Genomic DNA, 20,924 nt, shown 5'->3' on the forward strand with positions numbered 1-20,924 from the left:
CTGGCATGAAGGCAAGGCGGGGAGGGGAGGCGCAGGAGGATTCCAGGGGCTGGCTGAGCAGTTGGTCTAGCTGAAACCACAAGGTCCAGACTCAGGGGCATACTGCGAAATATCAGTGGAGTAAGTAGAGATTGCTTAAGGAATACACTTGACCTTGACTTCTGACCTCCTCGTGTGTGTCTACACCCTACCCAAACTCACATACAAAACGGGTTATTTTCATTTATTTAATTTATTAAACACAGGGGACACCATGGTAAGGCAGAATGGCTGATCTTCCCCTTTCCCCTCTCCCTCTCCCTCTCCCTCTCCCTCCCTTTCCCTCCCCCTTGCTCCCCCTTCCACCCCATCCCCTCCCCCACGAGCACTCACAGTGAAAAAACAATGCCGGTCAGAGCAGGAAGGCCAGTCTTTGGACTCACTCAGCCTAGTGTCCCCTGTCTGTCACCACCGTGCTCACCCTTGTCTCTGCAACATCACCTGGCTTTAGTGACACCAGTCACACCATGCGGGGAGCATTCTTTTCATTTCTGAACGCATCGACACAGCTACCCACGAGACACAATGTCAAGGAAGTCTTGGTTGTCAGCACTCAGAGGAAGGTATGTGACTGACGTTCAGTGGCCAGAGGCCCAGCACAGTGCTCAACACCCTCCCAGGCCACAGGACAGCCCCCTCAGTAGAGATGGACCCGGGGGAGATACACCTCCACCCACACTGTTAGGCAGCCCAGGGCTACTGTGCTAAACCCAGAGCCAGCTGCGCTCCTGCGATCTGGTTTTGCCAGTTTTGCACATTGGAAAGACCACTCTAAGAGCCCGCCCCATGGCCAGTGGAGAGGGGCTACAAATATCTGGGCTGCAGTTCAGGCTCTAACGTCTGTCCAGTTGGGAAGCCACTGTCCGTCTCAGTTCCTAGATACCCCTGGAGGACATCACTGTCCACAGAAATAGCTTTGACTGTAGAAAACTGATGTGTCACTAGGATGTGCTTTCCAAATGCCTGAGTGGGGAGAGCTAGGTGAAAGCGTCTGGAGTGGGTGACTACCCCGCTCTTTAAGTCACCGACCCAGCCCAGAACACACACCCTGGAGGCAAGGACACCCTGACGCATTAGCATCTCTTCCCCTCCCCCTCATCACACTTTCCCAGATGGGGGGATGTAGTTCCCCACACCCCTATAGTCATATATATATTTTTCCCACAATGCTTATTTCTGGTTTTTTTCACATAATCTCTTTCTTTTCTTTTCTTTTTTATTTATTCCCTTACATCTCACTGTCATAAAAACCTTAGAGTTAGTGAGGAAAGCCTTTCCAGTCACCAAGCTTCTTTTTAAGAGAGAGATTTGCTTTTATTGATGTGTGTGTACATATATCTCTACGCCCTCGGAGGCAGAAGGAATATCAGATCCCTGAATCTGGAGTTGCTGTGAGCCACCAGATGTTGGTGCTGGGGACCTAACTGAGGTCTGATGGCAAGGGCAATAAGAGCTCTTAGCCGCCAAGCCATCTCTCAGGCTCTAAGGACTGTGCTTTTAAAGATTACTAGTCTCTACTCTGTGCTGTCCCTGGCTCTGGCCAGACCCCTGAGGACACTTGAGCTCATCCAGCGCCCACGCCCTTCCTTCTCCGCACACCCTCTGGCTAACAGAACTCTCTTTGCAGGATCCTCAAGAGTCTTTGAAAGAGCGGTTTCTAAAGTACTATACATGAGTGGCCGAGATACCTCACCCGCTTAACCGATGTTAGGGAACCCAGTGTGCTAACCAGCCTGGACTCCTGTGTCAGAGAAGCCTATAGCCCCTGCTCTAACCGGCTTACCTTCCACTCAGGCAGCAGCTTTCAGTTTCTTTTGTGAAGGCTGTCCCCTCCCCCTCCCCCTCCTCCCTCCGAGGAACTGTTAGTTTCTGACTGACACCAATCTGATTTGTCCATGTCATTCTGTCATTTTTCAAATGTCACCAAAGCCTTTAGGTTTGTTTTTTTTTTTCTCCCTCCTTTGCTGTTATTTATCCCTTTGGCACACACAGTTAAAAATGAAGCAAGAAGACATGTATCTCTCCTTTTGTGTAAGTTAAAATATACAAACAAGGCCAGGGAGTCACTAGTCTTTTGAACTCAGGGGGGAATGGGTGTCAGCGAACTGCTGGAAGTGTGCCACTAGGACTGAATGTGATAACATATGAAACCACACTTCTCTATCGGGCCTGTCCTGTCAGTAGGCAAATCTCCCTGAACAGAAATCACAGCATGCCAGGTCACAAGTGGCATGGGAGCACGGGGGACAGAAGGGGACTGGATCTATGTCATTTAGAAGTCACATCTCTGCTTTTTGATGATACTTGGATTTATCAGTCCTCAGTAGCAGTCACATTATCCTTCACTGGGGAGGGTGCATTTTGATTTTGCAGATCTTCTTTATTTATGGGCCTCGCTGTTTTTACACAGCACGCCTACTTCATGCCACAGGTGGGTATCTTTTACAATTTAAAAGGAGAGATCAGAACATTTAAAACGAGTCAGAATAATACAAACATGCATGCATTATACTTACATACATACATACATACATACATATGTACATATGTACATACATACTCAGGAAAGTATGTCCCTCAGCATAATTTCTTTCTAAGGCTACACATTGATGGAAGAATTGATTCTTCTAATCCTAGAAAGTAGGAAAGACTATGTTTTGGATTTCTTGGTAATCACCATTATCCCTATGAGGACAGAGACTGCCTTTTACCAAATGCCCAGTACTGACAGAAAGCCACATCATCATGGCTTCATATCGTTTCCTTGAGGCACAATTTAAACCAGGAATCTGTAGTCAGGACTGACAAGAAGGACCCCCTCGGGGAACAGCTGAAAAGCAAGGGGTTTTTGTATTCCGCACAATGAAATTAACAGAACACGGTCACTGATTATTCAACACTTGGCATTAAATGGCTCCGGGTATTTTGCTCATTAAAAACACGATTCCTGGCTGAGTTATTTTTGTAGGATTTATTCTGTCAGGTGCTGGGAGGAGGAACCAATAATGAGGAGGATGTCGGAGCATCCAGGTGGCAAAAGTCCTGAGGAAGCTAAAAAGACGAACCCAGGAAACCTTTGTCAGCAAGATCGCCTACAATGCTCTGGGTGTGCGGTATATGTGCGTGCCTCATGCCTGTGCACATGCTTTTGGGTGCACGTTAGCATATGTGAAAGCCAGAAGTCACTCCTGGGTACCTTCCTCCATGGCTCTCCACCTCGATTTCTAAGACAAGGTCTCTCACTAGCGGGGAGCTCACCACTTGGCTCATGAGCAACTCTCTGGCCAGTGAACCCCAGGGTTCCTCCTGATTTTACCTCTGCCATGCTGAGACTACAGATGTGAATCACTGCACCTGGCTCTGCGTGTGCGCGCGCGTGCGTGCGCATGCGTGTTTCGGTGCATGCATGCGTGTGCGTGCGTCTGTATACGTAAGTGCCTTGATAGAAACCTAACCTAAATGTAAGTCCCCACATTTACCCCACCAACTGAGCCCCAACCCTGCAGTGCTTGGTTTTTGTCCTTGCTTCTGGGTCCCACTGGTGAACAGAGGCCCATCGATTGTGGTGGGAAGTGGTAGCATTCACTCAATGTGGTAAGCGGGATTACAAAGTCTGCTGGAATTCTTGCGTGTGGAAAGAGCCACAAACAAAACTCCCCCCTCGGCCTCCTATTAATTTTCCGCAGAAATAACATTAACCAAGACTCATATGTGTTTTTTTTTTCTATTTCCAAAGTGAATTGTCAATTATTTCCTGCATCACCTTTTTTGTGTCTTTTAAAAGGGAGTCTGAACACCCTTGCATGGCATTTAATTTTAAATGCTCTTGCATGGTATTTAAAATAAATGCACATTCTTTAGTGTTCACAGAACACTTAGTGAGACCCAGAGGTGTGAGCACAGGCAATATCTTTATTTACCAAATGTGTTTTCTTTCTATTTCCATGGTTTTTATTCTCCCCCCACACACACTTCGCTTGGAATAACATCATCTCTTATCTATCTGGGGATAAAAGATGATTACCTTTTTGTTCAGAACCCACTAAACTAATACAGTTTTTCAGTTTGTTGCTAAGCAACTGAGCTGGGTTACCTAGAAGCAGCGGATTCCACTCGGTTCCTTGTTCCCTTTTTGATAATTGACCACAGTGAGTTTCCCTGGTATGGAGGAAGAGCTATAATCAAGAGACTTGCAGAACAACAACAACGAAAATTAACTGTCTTGGGTTGTTAAAAAAAATACTTTTATATTAAATTCTAATATATTCGTAGAGTGGGACCCAGAAGCAAGGACAAAAGCCAGGCACGGCAGAGTGCAGCCAGAAACAGACCAGGCATGGTGGCGGTGGCTTCTTTCTGTAAGTTCATCTCTCAGGAGGCTGAGGCAGGAGGACTGCCATGAGTCGGAGGCAAGTGTGGACCCAGACGTGAGTTTTAGGCCATACATGACTTCAGAGTGAGACACCAGGAGTTAAACAGTACAGATTATGTGTGTGCTGGTTACATTTCTGTTGCTGTGACCAAAATACCAAAATCAAAAGCAATTTACAGAAGAAGAAATTTACTTGGGCTTACAGTCCCAGAGAAACAAAAGCCAATCATGGCGGGGAGGCGTGGTAAGCTAGTGACAGGAACTGTGGCCCAAGCAATATGTTGAGAGACTCCATCTTCAGTTACAAAGCAGCCAGGGCAACTGAACGTGGACTGAGGCTATAGACTTTCAAACCTCACCCACCCAATGACACACTTCCTCCGGCGAGGCTCCGCCTCCAAAAGGTTCTGTACTGCCACCCCTCCCCCACCCCCACAGCACCAACTGGGAACCAAGTGTTCAAATACCTCAATTTTGGAGGACTTTGCTCAGTCCAAACCTCCTCAATCTGTTTCATTTTGTTATAAAACTCCAGAAGAGATAAGTCTAGGAGTAGAGGGGTGGCTCAGTAGTTAAGAGCTCCGGCTGCTCTTGCAGAAAGCCAGAGTTTGGGTCCCAGCATTTACATGGTTGCTTACAGCCCTCTGTAACTCCAGTGCCAAGGTATGTGATGGCCATTTTTGGTCTCCAAAGGCACAAAGTATGCACATGGTGCACATCCATGCGTGCAGCAAAACACCCATACACATGATATAAAAATAATAGTTTTAAATTTTTTAAGATTTATTTATTATAAGTACACTGCAGCTGTCTTTAGACACACCAGAAGAGGGCATCGGATCCCATTACAGATGGTTGTGAGCCACCATGTGGTTGCTGGGAATTGAACTCAGGACCTCTGAAAGAGCAATCAATGCTCTTAACCTCTAAGCCATATCTGCAGCCCTAAAAATTTTAAAGTATAACTAAAGTGACTCAGGACCTCTGAAAGAGCAATCAATGCTCTTAACCTCTAAGCCATATCTGCAGCCCTAAAAATTTTAAAGTATAACTAAAGTGACTCAGGACCTCTGGAAGAGCAATCAATGCTCTTAACCTCTAAGCCATATCTGCAGCCCTAAAAATTTTAAAGTATAACTAAAGTGAGGAAACAACAGACAGAGAGCTGTCTGGGAGTGCAGGTAGGAATAGTCTGAGAAGAGATGGATGATGGGAACTCCGTTGTTTATATCTCCACAGAGTTAAAGTTACATACAAAATGCCCTTTCAGGGGTCCTTTTAATTATAAGCAAATTACATTTCAATCAAGAAACTAAGACCCTTAGTGTCTATCATATTCTAACAAATTTTGTCTGAGTAATGTTATTTTCAGGGCTAGGAATACCATTATTTCTATTGAAACTATCTTTTAAAACAGCAGCAAGAAATTCATGTCACATAAGTGAGTTGTGATTACTCCTTTCTTTCTTTCTTTCTTTCTTTCTTTCTTTCTTTCTTTCTTTCTTTCTTTCTTTCTTTCTTTCTTTCTTTCTTTCTGTTTTGTTTTTGAGACAGGGTTGCTCTGTGTAGCCTTGGCTGTCCTGGAACTCATTCACTCTGTAGACCAGACTGGCCTTGCATTCACAGAATTTCCCCGTTCCCCACCTCCTGGTGCTGGGACTAAAGGTATGCATCATCACCGCCCTGTCTGTGATTTCTTTCTTAAAGAGAATTTGGTTTATTTTTTAAAGGATACTTTAACTTGAGAAGTCTCACAATTAATATTTCTTTGCCCTGCCACTTTAATTTTTATTAAAATTACGCATGTAAACAATTCAAAGAGTGCCCTACCATTTAGGATGAGAATTTTCAACCTTTTCAGATGTTTCGTTTGTTTTGTTTTTGCAGTGTTTTCCAATCCCCAGAGAGAGTAATCTGGCTGTGTCTTGACGTTTCAGACCTTTCTTTAACTGACTTCTTATTTTGGAATATACTCTCACCTCCCTCCCTCCCCCTCCCTCTGCCCTCCCTCCCCCTCCCTCCTCCACCCCTCCTCCCTCCTCCCTCCTTCCTCCCTCCTCCCTTCCTCCTCCCTCCCTCCTCTTTCCCTCCCCTTCCATTTTCCATCCCTTCTCCCTCCTCCATCCCTCCTCCCTCCTCCTTCCTCCCTCCTCCATCCCTCCTCCCTCCTCCTTCCTCCCTCCTCCATCCCTCCTCCCTCCCTCTCCCTCCCTCCCTCCTCCTCCCTTCCTCCCTCTCTGCTGCTCTTCTTAGTGTAGTCAGATAGAATCTTTGTTTATGCTTAGCTACACTCACAGCCATGGCATTTCTCCCTGAGAAAATAGTAAACTATACTCTCTCTTCCCTGCAGGATTTATGGGTTTTTCTGGAGTTATTAGGTGCTGGGGGATTGTTCTGTGTTTCAAACTTATTTCCCAGCAGTTTATTCCAGCCTGGTTTTGTGCTCACCATAACTAGCAAGTCTGGGTTCCTTTCATCCAGAGGCATTAATGTGCCTGGTTCCAGGGCCACATGATTTCTTTGGTTCCTGAAAGAAGAAATGGCAGGTTTGAGTGAGAGCAGAGGGGTGTGGATGTGAAGGCGAGAGTCAATGATCAGAAATATCGAACAATAGAGGGCGATGTTAAAAATCGGGGTTCTGAAGAGATGGCTTCATGGATAAGATTGCTGAACTTACAGACGGCCAGACAGAGTCAGTTCCCCATGCCATCGGTAATCCCAGCTCCTGGAGATCCAGTGCTCCCGACTTCGATGGGTGCCTGCACCTCCCTCTCTCTCTCTCTCTCTCTCTCTCTCTCTCTCTCTAATATATGTGTGTGTGTGTATAAATTTTTTCTTTCTCACACAGAAGGACAGAGGGAGAAATAAAATCAGATATATTTTCAAAAAGCTCTTTTTTTCTGCTTCAGACACATCACCTCTAAACACAGCCAAATTTCAAAGTTACTTCCTGCCACACCATTTTAACAATGAGGAAACTGAGGCTGACGTTTAAGAGCCACAGGACTAGTGATGTGGAGCAGCAGTGTGCACAAGGCCCTAGGTTAGGCGCCCAGCACAATAGAAAAGCATTAATTCTGAGACCAACAAGTATTACCTTGGACCACGCTACAAGAGACGCAAGACATAGGCATCCCTTGCAGATATCTCTCCCAGGATGATGTGTTTTTATACCTTGAGATGATTTACCTTCAGCATATACATTTTCATCGCTAGCTTCCTGAGAAGCCAGGCAGCTGGCATTTCGTAGTTTCAATAGGCAAAGCGAGTGGATGATTAGGGAGCCAAGGCGCCAAGGCACCGTCTGCATTTCCAGGAGCAGTGATTTAAAAGGCGATATTGGGCAAATGGCCAATATTGTCCCCAACCTAAGAGCAGGAAAAGGTGTGGCCTTGACCTATGAAACACTGAAAAGCACCTTCTCAGTAGAAGTATTTTGAAACTGAAGGGGAACAGGAAAATTTAAACCAAACCCGGGAGGATTTTCAAGATACCAAAGAAAACTGAGGGGGCTGGGGATTTAGCTCAGTGGTAGAGCGCTTACCTAGGAAGCGCAGGGCCCTGGGTTCGGTCCCCAGCTCCGAAAAAAAGAACCAAAAAAAAAAAAAAAAAAAAAGAAAACTGAACAACCCCCCCCCGACCCCCCACCTCCACCAAGCCTGATTTTCCCATTAAAAACACCCCCAACCCACCTTCAAGCCAGATTTTCCCACTGAAAACAGTCACCCCCCATTAAAAACACCCCCAGTGCCCCCTCCCCCAACCCCACCCCTCCTTCAAGCCATTAAAAACACAGTTTGTATCAACTTGTAACACTGTAAGAATGTTTTAAATTCTTGTTTCTTAAGTCCTACTCAGAGGAAGAGCTTAACCATCAAAGGTTTGCTGTGCAATGGGGCTACTCAGAAAGCTAAAGGAAAATCAGAGAAAACAAGGACGCGCTGGGGATCACAAGACCCCAGCACCGTTTCTGAAGCAATTCGGCTTCCACGTGGTGTGATAAGCCCCCAACCATTGGAGCACTGGTTTGAAGGGGCAGCCCCGCTCCGAGAAAGCCTAAATGTGTTGGCCTGACAGCAAGAGATTTGAAGCATGCTACATTTCCTCATGTGGAAGGCTCAGGCTGATGTGCAGACTATTTATTTATTTATTTATTTATTTATTTATTTATTTATTTATTTATTTATTTATTTATTTATTTATTTATAATAAAAACGCCTGAGCTGATGAACTCAGAACCCCACAACAGGTCATTCTGTTCGTGCCTTCTGTATTGTTCCGTTCTGTATTCTTTTTCTTACTTAGGTGTAGTCTATTACTGCTTGGAATGGCAAGGGCCCGCCAAACAATTATTTCCAACTATTCTCACGGGGGACTTAAAACTGAATAGAAGGATCCAAATAATTCACCCGGTGCAGAGAGATGTAACTCGGGAAGCTAGAGGTGGGGGAAGTGTCGGCCACTCTATTTCACCTGAAGCTGGGATTTTATATTTTGTTTATTTACTTTTAGAATAGCCGTTGTGCACATACATTGTTCGCAGCGCTGTGCTTCCTAAGTACATTTTCAGGACACGTGGCTTTGGTGTATGTATTGGACGCCCTCTTCCCATCTGCTGACTTCCTTCTGAGACTTATCCCACTGCTCTCCTGTCCCAGGTCTCCAGAACTTGGTGGAACTGTGCCACCCAGCAGGTTTCCTGGTCTGCAGATTACAGGTGGAAGACTGAGGGGCTCCCCAGACTCCGTGATAGGAAGACAAGGGAGAGGGGCTGGAGAGATGGCTCAGTGGTTAAGAGCACTGACTGCTCTTCCAGAGGTCCTGAGTTCAATTCCTAGCACCCACGTGGCAGCTCCTGGTTGTAACTCCAATTCCAGGATATCTGTTGTCCTCACAAAGACGCACATGCAGACAAAACACCAGTGCACATAAAATAAAAATAAATCATTAAATTTAAATAAAAATAAATAAATAGAAAGAAAGAAAGAGAGAGAGAGAGAAAGAAAGAAAGAAAGAAAGAAAGAAAGAAGGAAGGAAAGAAAGAAGGAAAGGAAGGAAGGAAGGCAGGGGAGACCAGTTAGCCAACATCGGCCCATCCTTGTGTGTGTAGGTGTGAAGTTGGGTGCATGTGTGTATGTCTGCATGTGAGTGTGTTTTGTTTGTGTGTGCTCGTGTGTGCTCATGTGAGTGGAGGCAGAGGTGAAGGTTGGGTGTCTTCCTCTATTGCTCCTTCCTTTCTTCCCCCATTTCATGTGATATCTCTTATCGACTACGATAACCTCAAATATCACTGTAGTCAAAGATGGGGGAGACAGCTGGTACTCCTGCCACTATCCCTCAGCCGCTGGGATAACAGGTTCTGTGTGGCACTGTGAATGGAGTCAAGGGTCTTTTGCAAGCTGGTGTTTACCCTGCTGAGATAAAGACATCTCCAACCCATCCCTTCCTCCTTAAATCCTGTCTGTTTATCTGAACGCTGCAGAATGCATTTGCTGGTTTCTCTAGCAGCCACGGACTAAGCTGTGGTCAGTAAGATATAAATGAATGTGCTGAATAGGACTTCCAAGATGTTTTTCTTGAAGAGTAGGTGACAGGTAAGAGGCCTTCTTTTGTGGTTTTGGTTTTCTGTTTTGTTTCGTTTCCTTTACTTTCTTTAAGATGTGATGGCTGGAGCCCCAGCAGTTGTTTTGGACCATGAGGTAACCTTGGAAACAAAATCCACACATGCATTGACAATGTCAGTCTGCAAGCATCACCTTCCTGCTACCCAGCAGCAAAGGATGGCAACAGGGAAGCAAACCTTGCTTACGCAGCTGTCACTTTGTAGTTTTCTGCTGGCCTGTGACCAAGCTCAATTTCGACTACCCAAAAGATCTACTCCCTGTTGCCCTCTAACCCAAGGTGAATGTCAGTGATTTACTGTTTGCAATGGATTTGTACGTCACAAGATGAGAAAGGACAACTTTTTTAAAGGTTCATTTATTTATTTCATGTGTATGGATACATTGTAGCTGTTCTCAGACACCCCAAAAGAGGGCATCAGATCCCATTACAGATGGTTGTGAGCCACCATGTGGTTGCTGGAATTTGAACTCAGGACCTCTGGAAGAGCAGTCAGTGCTCTTAACCACTGAGCCATCTCTCCAGCCGGAGAAAGATGACTCTGAATTTTTCTCCCACTAGCTCCTGTGGTCCTTGTGAGGAAGGCCACATGCATCCTCTGACATTCTCTCTTGCCTGATGCTTTTTGAGGCCTTCTAGAAGGAATTACTTTTGCCTAGGGTGCTGGTGAGACTCAGCTATTTTCTTGTGCTCCAGTTGGTTCTAAACACAAGCTTCCCATTGGCCCCATTACCATGTCCCCTTTGCTCACAACGGAAGTTGCATGCTATCAATTCTTTAGGGACTTTTTAAAAACTTTAATGGCGGTTAGGACCAGGGTACTCTATCTCCCCACATATCCTGGAAGTTTGGCTGCCTTAAGGTCTTACCACCTCTGCTAAGGATCTATTGGCAGGTGGTAGCTGCTGGGGCAGAGAGAATGAGTCTTCTTTGGGTGGGGCAGGGTTGGGAGTTCTCCACTGACAGGTTTGCTCATGTTCTAGTAGATGGCGTTTGTGTGCGTGCGTGCATGCGTGTGTGTGTGTGTGTGTGTGTGTGTGTGTGTGTGTGTGTGTACGCGTGCGCACGCACACGCTTATATATGCACACATAAGCAGCACTGGTTTGAATTAGTGGTTCTTTTCAATTTTAATTTTAGTTCAATTTCGTTGTATGTGTATGAGTATTTTGTCTGAGTGCATGTCTGTGAACCCCGGTGACCTCAGGGGCCAGAGGGAATGTCAGATTCCTTGAAATTAGAGTTACAGATGCTTGTGAGTCACCATGTGTATGATGGGAACTGAACCCTGAGCCTCAGAAAGAGCTGCCAGAGCTCTTAACGATATTCTGAAGCCATTCCAGCATGCAGCTTTTCTTCCTTCCTTCCTTCCTTCCTTCCTTCCTTCCTTCCTTCCTCTCTCTCTCTCTCTCTCTCTCTCTCTCTCTCTCTTTCTTTCTTTCTAAAAAAGAGTACACTGTGGCTGTCTTCAGACACAGCAGAAGAGGGCATCAGATCTCATCACAGATGGCTGTGAGCCACCATGTGGTTGCTGGGAATTGAACTCAGGACCTCTGGAAGAGCAGTCAGTGCTCTTAACCACTGAGCCATCCCTCCAGCCCCCAAGCATGTAGGTTTTTGTTTGTTTGTTTGTTTGTTTGTTTTTTAAAGGAATGGGTGAGATGACTCAGTGTTTACTTAGAGCACTGGCTGCCCTTGCAAAAATCCTAGATTCAGTGTTCAGTAGAGACACAGCAGCTCACAACCATCTGCTACTCCCCATCGAGGGGCCTCCATGCCTGATTCTGGCCTCTACACTGCAGTGCACGACCGACCGGACTGACTCAGCGAGGTAAAGAGGCCTGTGGCCACACCCGGCCACAGCAGGACTGCAGGGGAGGAGAGAATGACTCCCTCAGTTTGCCCTCCAGCCTCCAAATGCAAACTACAGGCAGGAATATGCACACACCCAAAATAAGGAAATAATATAATAGGAAAACAGACCGGATAGGTCAGGTAGAGTACTTAGCTAGCACTAGGGAAGCACTAGGTTCAATCCCCAGTTCTTCAACACCACGCAAGCAGGTAGAAGTGCTGGATAAATGTTTGTGACCCACGCCAAATGCACAGTCTGACCTTTAAACAACACTCATTGATACCAGTATTAGTGCCCTTTGCACAAAAAAAAAAATGAAACGTGGGTTCAGCAAAGATTAATACCACGGAGAAGAGTCGCCAACCAGAAGCAATGGCGCTAGAATTATAACTGGATTTTCTGGTTCATTTCACGGTATTCTTTAAGGTGAGTTTGGAAACTTATTTTTCGCTGCTTAATTATGTAAGAGCCACCGGACCAGAAGCGCAGGCTGTTTGCACCTCGGTAACATTAAAATGTAAACAATCTATATCACAAACAGGAAGCCGCCACGCCACCACTGTGTGTGCTTTAGAAGTTACACAAAATTCCTCGGCCTACAGTCACACCAATGACTCAAACCCACACGTCATATGATAGAGGGTAGGTAATTCAAGCCAGTAAACATCTATCCTTTGATGTCTGGCTAGACTGCAGTATAACCCTTGAGGGAAAAACAATAATTTACAATATGCAGAGGTATTTTTTTTATAATGGAAAGTACATTTTTACAAATTAAAGTTCTGGATGAAATAATTAATGACGATATAATCAGAATGAGCTTAAATACAGTTTTCCAATTATAATTATAACTCATCACAGAAAATTCGGAATATAACTGCCTCCCTTATGGGTGCCAAAAACCACAGCTGACGGGATATTGGGAGGTTTGTCCTTGTTTGTTTGTTTCTTTTGCTAACGATGTTGTCAGATTTGTGCCGTTGTATTTTAGACTTTGGTTACCCCCCCCCCCCATGTCATATTTCAGTTTCCTTTGTGAAAAACATTTTACAGCTTCTCATGTGCCACGTTTGCTGTAATTTACTCTGGTACTTGGCCTGTGAGTGGAGCATTTCCTATATTTCCTTGATTTGAAAGAACACCGGAAGTTAGATGCCTGGTCTCGCTGAGCACACATCACCAACACGGAATGCCTAGCTTAGACATCAGAAAACAGGTTTAAGATTTGTAACTCAGCAGACAGTAATATCCCTTATCACAGAGTCCCAGAGCTGTCCGGAGTTTAGAATTTGCCCAAGCAGCCTTCTCTGGGGTTCCATGGCCCCATGGGATAAACGCTGTCTCTAGGACCCACCTTCCAGACACCCTCAAGTGAGAGCTTGTTACTTAGCTCAGAATGCGAGCAAGCTAGCAACGGACACCTTTTCAAATCTGTGTCCTAGCTCTCTGAGAACAGGTCCGCATGCTCCCGAGACCCGGAAAACATCCCAGTCTACACATCTGGGGCCCCAAGCAGAGAAGCAAAAACTCTTATGACCCCACCCTAAGCCTGCAACCAGAGGACTCAGTCAGACTGCCTCGAGGCTACTCAGGAACTTCTGTTTCTAGAACAGCAATCTATAAACTGAGAACTTCTATTGGCTGTCCTTTCCTGGAGGGGGCACCTTGTTACTTGTTAGAGTCAGGTTGAGAAAGGCTGCTTGGTAACGCAGCCCCAAACTTTTAAGTTTGGTTCTGAGTTTTTTAAAGATTCGGGTCCGGGCAGGGGTGAGGGTGGGGGTCCAGCATGGGTGTGTGCCGTGTGTGTGTGTGTGTGTGTGTGTGTGTGTGTGTGTGTGTGTGTGTGTGTTGGGAGTTAGAAATCGACTGGTGGCATTGTTCCCAAGGGAGGCAGTGATGAGGGCTGGACAGGGTGGGGGATAGTCAGGGACTTGATTACCCAAGGGATCCGGCAGAGAAAAGGGCCGTTTGGAAGCTGACTTGTCAAGGATCTTGATTTCACCAGCTGGTTTGGGATCTGAACGGAGAAGTGGACATTACCACGAAGTTTTTCTACACAGGACTTGGGGAGAGGGGAATCCTTGGTCATTCCCAGACTAGGGAGGTGACTTCTTTTTGGGATGAGAGCCCTTAGTTAGACTGAGATGAACAGACCTGATTGTCTCTGTTGTCTGGAGCATTTGTTTTTAGTCTTGGACTTTTTCTAGGTTTGTAATAGTGTTTCCCGAGTTGTGAAGCAAACCTGGCATTTTAAAAATAGGACTGGAAGCCACAGGCTTCGTCAGTGCTGTACTCCTCATGACGACTGAGTTTATCTGTGCTGACTCTTGGAAGGAGGCATCAAGAAGTAACTTTAGTTATCGTCCTGAGGAAGGTCTGATGGAACCCCCCAGATAATTTCAAGTTTGTCCCAACAGCTCAAAAGGACGGCGCTGATTCAACGGTTAGAAATCAACACACTCCTGTTGATTCTTCAGAAAAGAAGAAGTAAAGATGGATTCGTAGCAGACTAGAAGCCCAGACAAGTCAGCAATGAAAGACAAGGCCGGAAACTGGGCATGGTAGTACCGGCCGGGAGTCCCTGATACTCAGGAGGCTGTTGTAGTCGGAGGATTGGGAGTTTAGAAGGCCCGACTGAGCAACCCCATCTCAAAATATAATTTAAAAACAGGGATTGGGACAGTGTGGTTGGGAATAAGAGAGTGGGTTGCCTCATAGAAGCTTTGTGTTGAGAACCACCTTGAACTGTCACATGCTCCGCGCTTGCGCAGCACGGTCCCAAAGAACAACAGAGCAGCTCTCAACCTTCCACTCAGTAAAGGAGCGTGGGCTGAGCCGGAGCCCAGGCCGTGAAACGCTTGCATTGCGGCGAACCTAAGGATCTGATCGGATGTTTGGACGTTGCAAATCATAGCTCGAATGTTCTCTTGAAAGTAAATGCCTTGCGGAGTGGGCTCTCACTCCGCCGGGTCCTGGCGCTTCCCAATCTAATTCAAAGGGCTGAGGGTCTGTGTTTCTCTGGGATCTGTGTTTACCTGGCCATTCCCATAGCAAATTCAGTGGCGACGATGGCGACGAGGGGACGTTTAGGACCACAAAGAGGAGGAAACACAAAGTCCAGGCAGTTAACCAATTAGAGAAAATGGTTTGCCTTCTAAAAGGTGTACAAACACAGGTTTATTTTCAACTTTAAGTGTGTGTGTGTGTGTGTGTGTGTGTGTTTTCACATGTGTGTGTGTGTGTCCATGAGTACATCTGGAGGCAAAAAAAAAAAGGGGGGTGGCAGATCCCCTGTCTGGAGTTACAGGAGATTCTGAACCACTTTAAGATGGGACTAAGAGCTAAATTCTGGTCCTCAAGAGCTGTATGAACTTTCACCACTGAGGCAACCCTGTACTGTTCAGTGTTCGCAAAGCTGCCCTGAGGCAGATCACCTTAGACTGTCTTTAAACGTGCACCATCCATGTGTTTTGGACATCTAGATCTTCACAGGGTGCGCTGTTGCCAACAGAGTGAGATCTGCCCTGGCTTTGCCTCCTGAGATACCTTTCACAACTCATCATAAAGCTTCCCCGGGAAGTGTCAGCCTCCTGAGAACTCTTTTCCAGCTCTTGGTAAAAGTTCCTTATTGGCAGCACTGACCCATAACCTACCCTTGACACTTCCGCTCAGGCCTCTGCTGGGCCCTGCATTTCCACAAGCCCAGCACCACTCTCTGTTCTCTGACTCCAGGGCAGTATGATTTAGGAAAACAGAGGCTTTAAGGGTAGTCTATAGAAGAGATAGGGGTGGGAAGTCCTTCGAAATTGTCCTTTGCTCATCCTGTGGGGGCAGGAGGTCCAGCAATTTTCCAGCCAGACTCTGAGTGCTGGTCTGGTCAGCTTTTGTCACTGGGTTACCTCTCCTCAATTTTATCTCAGCAAGTCTTACAGGCAGTCCATTGCATCATAATGAAGCCAGATTGTCCCCTGAAGCAAAACCAATGTCCCCAGAGCCAGCAGAACCCCCATAGAACCAGACCTGAGACAAGGATTGAACAGAAAACAGATGGTCTGACCAAGACTTATATATATTCCATATATATTCCTGCTCCCTGCTCCTCACCCCCCCTTCAGCAGCCAGAGCAATTATCAAAAACCGAAGGAAAAGACCACCCCCCTTCTAGAAGGGTCAGCTGAGTCATTCCTTTCTCTCACACTTCTTCTCCACCCGCCCTCCCCACACACCTCACTCTGACCAAATAAGGTCATCAACTTCAGCAGTACCTCAGAGCCAAGACTCCTGCCTAGGAACCAGCAAAACAAGAATGCGGAAAAAGGAATGTCCAAGTTAGCTTTCTCTGGACACAGCCATCCTTACGCAGAAGAAATAAATAACCCAGGAAAATGGCAAGTTAATGGCAAGACATTTTATTCTGCAGTTAAAAGGAAGACAGTAAAAAGAAAGAAAGAAAGAAAGAAAGAAGAAAGAAAGAAAGAAAGAAAGAAAGAAGAAAGAAAGAAAGGTCTAAGAAAATTCAAGTGAGAATTAGTCACAGGAAATTCAACGCGGTTTAATAGATATATTGATTCCTGGTTTTACAATTCAATATTTTCATGTTCATAATGCCCGTTAATCTTGATCGACAACTTATTGGGATTTAGAGTCGCGTAGACACAGTCTTACGGGCTCGCTGGGAGGAATTTTCTAGACTAGGGTGACTGACGTGAAGAAGACACGCCCTAACGTTGCGTAAGCTGGGCTGTTGAAAGACCGCTGAGCTGCTGTGTCTCTCCGACCCACTACTCCAGACACCACGTGACCAGCCGCCCTGTGTTCCTGTCGCCATAACCTCCCAGGGACTGTGCCCTGGAGCTGTGAGCTGAGAGAAGCCTTTTCTTCTGTCACTAGAGCCTTGTGACCAGCTGCCCTGTGCTCCTGTCGCCATAATCTCTCAGGGAAGGCGGCGCCCTGGAGTTGTGAGCTTGGAGAAGTCTGTCCTCCCTCCCTCCCTCTCCTCCTCCCTCCCTCCCTTCCTTCCTTCCCTAGATTTTGTCAAAGCAGCAAGAAAAGCGACCAGTGAAGAACTCAAAGCTGGAGCTCCTATTGTTTTAAAACGGAACTGTGAAGAAATTAGTAATAATGCCACTGAACTAAAACTAAAATCATATTTTTTTTCCTCTTCTCACTTCTCATTTTACAAATTGGATCGCAGAATATTAGGTGGAATAGGAAATCTTTTAATTCCATTATTCCATTAAACAGAAGGAAGCCAAATTAAAGTGGATAATTTAATTTTCGTTTGTTTTCATCTAATCCTGATCAGACACATGAAATCTTTTATGGTCATAATCTAGATCAGAGTTTTGAGTTGCTTTTGCTTGTGCTTCACTTGGGAGAACTAGCCGTGAGGGGGTAGCTCACCCGCGTTGCTGGGCAGTCACATGCGCTGCCTTGGCCCTGTCACTACGTGAAGAGAGACCGAGATCCTGACGAGCAGTGGTTTCTACAACGGACTGAAGAGATCTTCCCTAATTCTTCTGTTCTCTTTCGTGCCATGATCTAACACAGTTCCTGGCCGACAGGAAGAACAGATATAAACACTTGTTGACAATACACGAGTCTATCCGTTCGTTCCATTCACTAACCAAGTGCCTCCCAGATCACACCTCCCAAACCAGCTAAGAATCCTGCTAACTAGGGGCTGGAGAGATGGCTCTGAGGTTAAGAGCACTGACCGCTGCTCTTCCTGAGGTCCTGAGTTCAATCCCCAGCAACCACATGGTGGCTCACAACCATCTGTAGTGGGATCTGACAACCCTCTGCCCCCTTCTGGCGTGTCTGAAGATAGCGACCAGGGCCGGTGTACTCATCTAAATAAAATAAATAATTAACTGAGCCACACCTCTAGCCTGACACTTTCCTCCTACACCCTAGTGATTTATCAAACTGCAGGATAACCAGTTATCCATCAACACCAGAATGCTATCCTAACAGAATGCATTCGTCGGCTGACCAGTATTTCATGGGCTTCATGCGGAAGACTAGCCTGGACTGTATTCTTGGTATCTATTTAAAGACGCTTCTGTTATAAAGATGTATCAGAACTCGTACAAGGTCAAACAGCAAAAGCGTCGACTGTATCCATTCAGAAGGCCTGCTCGATAATTTCCTAAGCGTGCTTTGACTATGCCTGTGTTGTTACCCAGCTCAGCATTGTCTGTTGGGTGTTAAGCACATCACTACGCTATTCAACAGGGGCCCGGCTCTGTGTAATGGCTTGTTTCCCGAGCGCCGATAAATGTATTGCTTTCTAACAACACATTGTCGTGGCCTTAGAGAGTTCCAGCTTCAACAATGTACGTTGTGTTTGGTTTCCCCCTCATGTAGACGGGATCAATAAGGTAAAGGCATAATGACTTTGCCTGCTTTATTTCAGTAGGTTATCTGATACTGTTTGCTGTTTTAGCCTTAGTCAATATTGGTATCTCCCGGGAGGTGGTGGGGACAGTGACTCCCCCCTCAACTCATTTCCTTCCAGTGTTAAGCATAAAGCCAGTCAAGACTAAGGGCCCGAGGTGCTAGGGGATTTAAAAGCAGCCCTTGAACCAATGACCGCTCACCCTAGTTTCTTTGCCCAGTGATGCTTGTTGCTTTCCCGGGAGCTTGGCCCTGCTTGACTCCGTACTGCAAGCACGAGACCCCGAGGATGAGGACAGCGGGGTCAGTTTCTACAGAGGACAACATGGCCACATCCAGTAGCCTTGCAGCGTCTCACTGACAGCCCAGGAACAGGTTTGAAAGGTCAGCACAGTGAAGTCTGCTGCAGGAGCAAACATGGGAAGCAAAGGGAATTCTTGGACTCGAGCCCGGATCTCTCGGGCTGTAGTAAGGACACTGGGTCGAGCCTGGATTTCTCATGTTGTAGTAAGGACACTGGATTGAGTCTGGATCTCCTGTGTGTAGTAAGGACACTGGGTTGTGCAGGATGCTGTGCGTTCCCCCTCCTCATCTCTAAAATCTTGCACCCCTCCTTCCCCTTCAAGGTTGACTCCCACGAATGTTGGCTCTCCACCTGATATGGAAAGATGGAGATTCCATATAGAATAGTGTTGCTTTTCCATCGTGTTTCCTGGGGCTTCTGAGCTTATATTTTATTTTAGATATTTTTTAATTTACATTTCAAATGTTATCCCCTTTCCTGGTTTCCCATCCATAAATCCCCTATCCCATCCCTCCTCCCCGTTCTTCTATGAGGGTGTTTCTCCACACACCCACACCTTCCTGCCTCCCCACCCTGACATTCCCCTAGACTGGGGGTGGGGGGTTCCAGCCTTGGCAGGACCAAAGGCTTCTCCTCCCACTGGTGCCCAACAAGGCCATCCTCTGCTACATATGCAGCTGGAGCCATAGGTCCCTCCATGTGTACTCTTTGGATGTTGGTTTAGTCCCTGGGAGCTCTGGTTGGTTGATATTGTTGTTCTTATGGGGTTGCAAGCCCCTTCAGCTCCTTCAATGCTTTCCCTAACTCCTCCATTGGGGTCCCTGGTCTCAGTTCAATGTTGGCTGCGAGCATTCACCTCTGTATTCATCAGGCTCTGGCAGAGACTCTCAGGAGACAGCTACCTCAGGCTCCTGTCAGCATGCACTTCTTGGTATTCCCAATAGTGACTGCGTTTGGTGGCTGTATGAATATGGGCTGGATCCCCACATGGGACAGTCCCTGGATATGGCCTTTCCTTCAGTCTCTGCTCCAAACTTTGTGTGTGTGTGTGTGTGTGTGTGTGTGTGTGTGTATCTTAGTAAGTCAGACTGCCACCATTATAAGGACATTGGTGTCCAAGAAAGCCAGCCGAGTGACCTCAGTAATTAGAACTGCAGCTGTACCCCAGGAATCAACAGCAGCATGTTTGCTGTGATCCCCATTATTGTCTGGATCCCAACTGTGTCTGCAGCACAGATAAATAGACATTTGATAGCTGTAAATCGAGGGCTTGTTTCATCTGATGGGATACATTTGATAGTATGACGCGTGGATACATACAACATAGAGACACATATGACAGCATTAGAGGTTGGTGCCAGATCTTCTACCATGGCTCTGAACCTGGTCCAGTGTGTAATGAAATAGTATAAAAATTTGGGTCACCTCCTAGTTGGAAGTCTAGTTTAAATATTAAGTAAACAGGCCTTGAGAAGGCAATTCCATATCACTCTCATTGTTAGAATGTCAAAATTGGAGTAAAATATGTAGGGGTTTGGGGATGGTGTGTTTTCTTCTGTTACTGAAAAAAATAGCACATGTTTAAAGCCATTTATAGTTTGTGACATATATTTATAATGATGCAAAATACACCCCCCACACACACCACCAAACGCATGTGTTGTGTTAGTATGTTATTGCTGTGACAACACTTGAAAAAAGGAACCCGAGGAGACAGGGATTTATCTTGGCCCTGGTTTTAGGGCATCAGTCATTCACGATAAGGAAGCTTTGGAAGCAGGACCGGCTCATGCCTGTGGAGGCAGGAGTGTGAGATTGCTTCCTTACATCTCTCTCAGCAGTCCAGGAAGCAGACCGAGAACTGGGGCTGAACCAGCGCGAGGCGATAACCCAACCCACCGCCCGGATCCCTGTGAGCCACTTCCCAGCAAGCCACGCCTGCCCCCATCCCCAGCAAGCTTCCCTGTCATGAAGGGCTCATCCTTAAAGATTCCACAGGCTCTGAAGTAGACGTCACAGGCTGAGGACCGATTATTCAAACACTGGAGCTCGCGGAGAACATTTCCAGTTCAAACTATACAGTTGTACACACACGGTTTGAAATGGAGAGCTGGATGCTTGCTGAGTGGCCATAGGAGAGCTGCCTGGGGCTGAGTAGTAAACACAGCTCTAGGGTTGTTTGACTTGGCACTCTGTGGGATCCTTCAGCGTGAGCCGTACCCTTCCTTGCTTGTTTCCCAGATGTGAAGTCAAGACGACGATCCATTTTGAAAAAAGTGTTTCCAGGTTTCGAAGCTTTTCCCAAACTAAAGGTGACTTGGTAAGCGCGGGCCAG

General features: G+C 46.3%; 1 long non-coding RNA gene across 2 annotated transcripts in view; it reads right to left on the bottom strand.

Annotated features, from left to right (window-relative positions):
- The window catches only part of LOC148000277 (uncharacterized), an 82,935-nt gene that overhangs the window by 44,440 nt on the left and 17,571 nt on the right, over nucleotides 1-20,924 (bottom strand). For both annotated transcript variants that reach the window (XR_015642039.1, XR_015642040.1), the window contains exon 2: nucleotides 6,860-6,938. This is a non-coding gene — a long non-coding RNA (uncharacterized LOC148000277). The remainder of the gene's footprint in view (nucleotides 1-6,859; nucleotides 6,939-20,924) is intronic.

The sequence above is a fragment of the Rattus norvegicus genome, chromosome 17 (assembly GCF_021556685.1).
Source record: "Rattus norvegicus strain SHRSP/BbbUtx chromosome 17, alternate assembly SHRSP_T2T, whole genome shotgun sequence".
Lineage (NCBI taxonomy): Eukaryota > Metazoa > Chordata > Mammalia > Rodentia > Muridae > Rattus > Rattus norvegicus.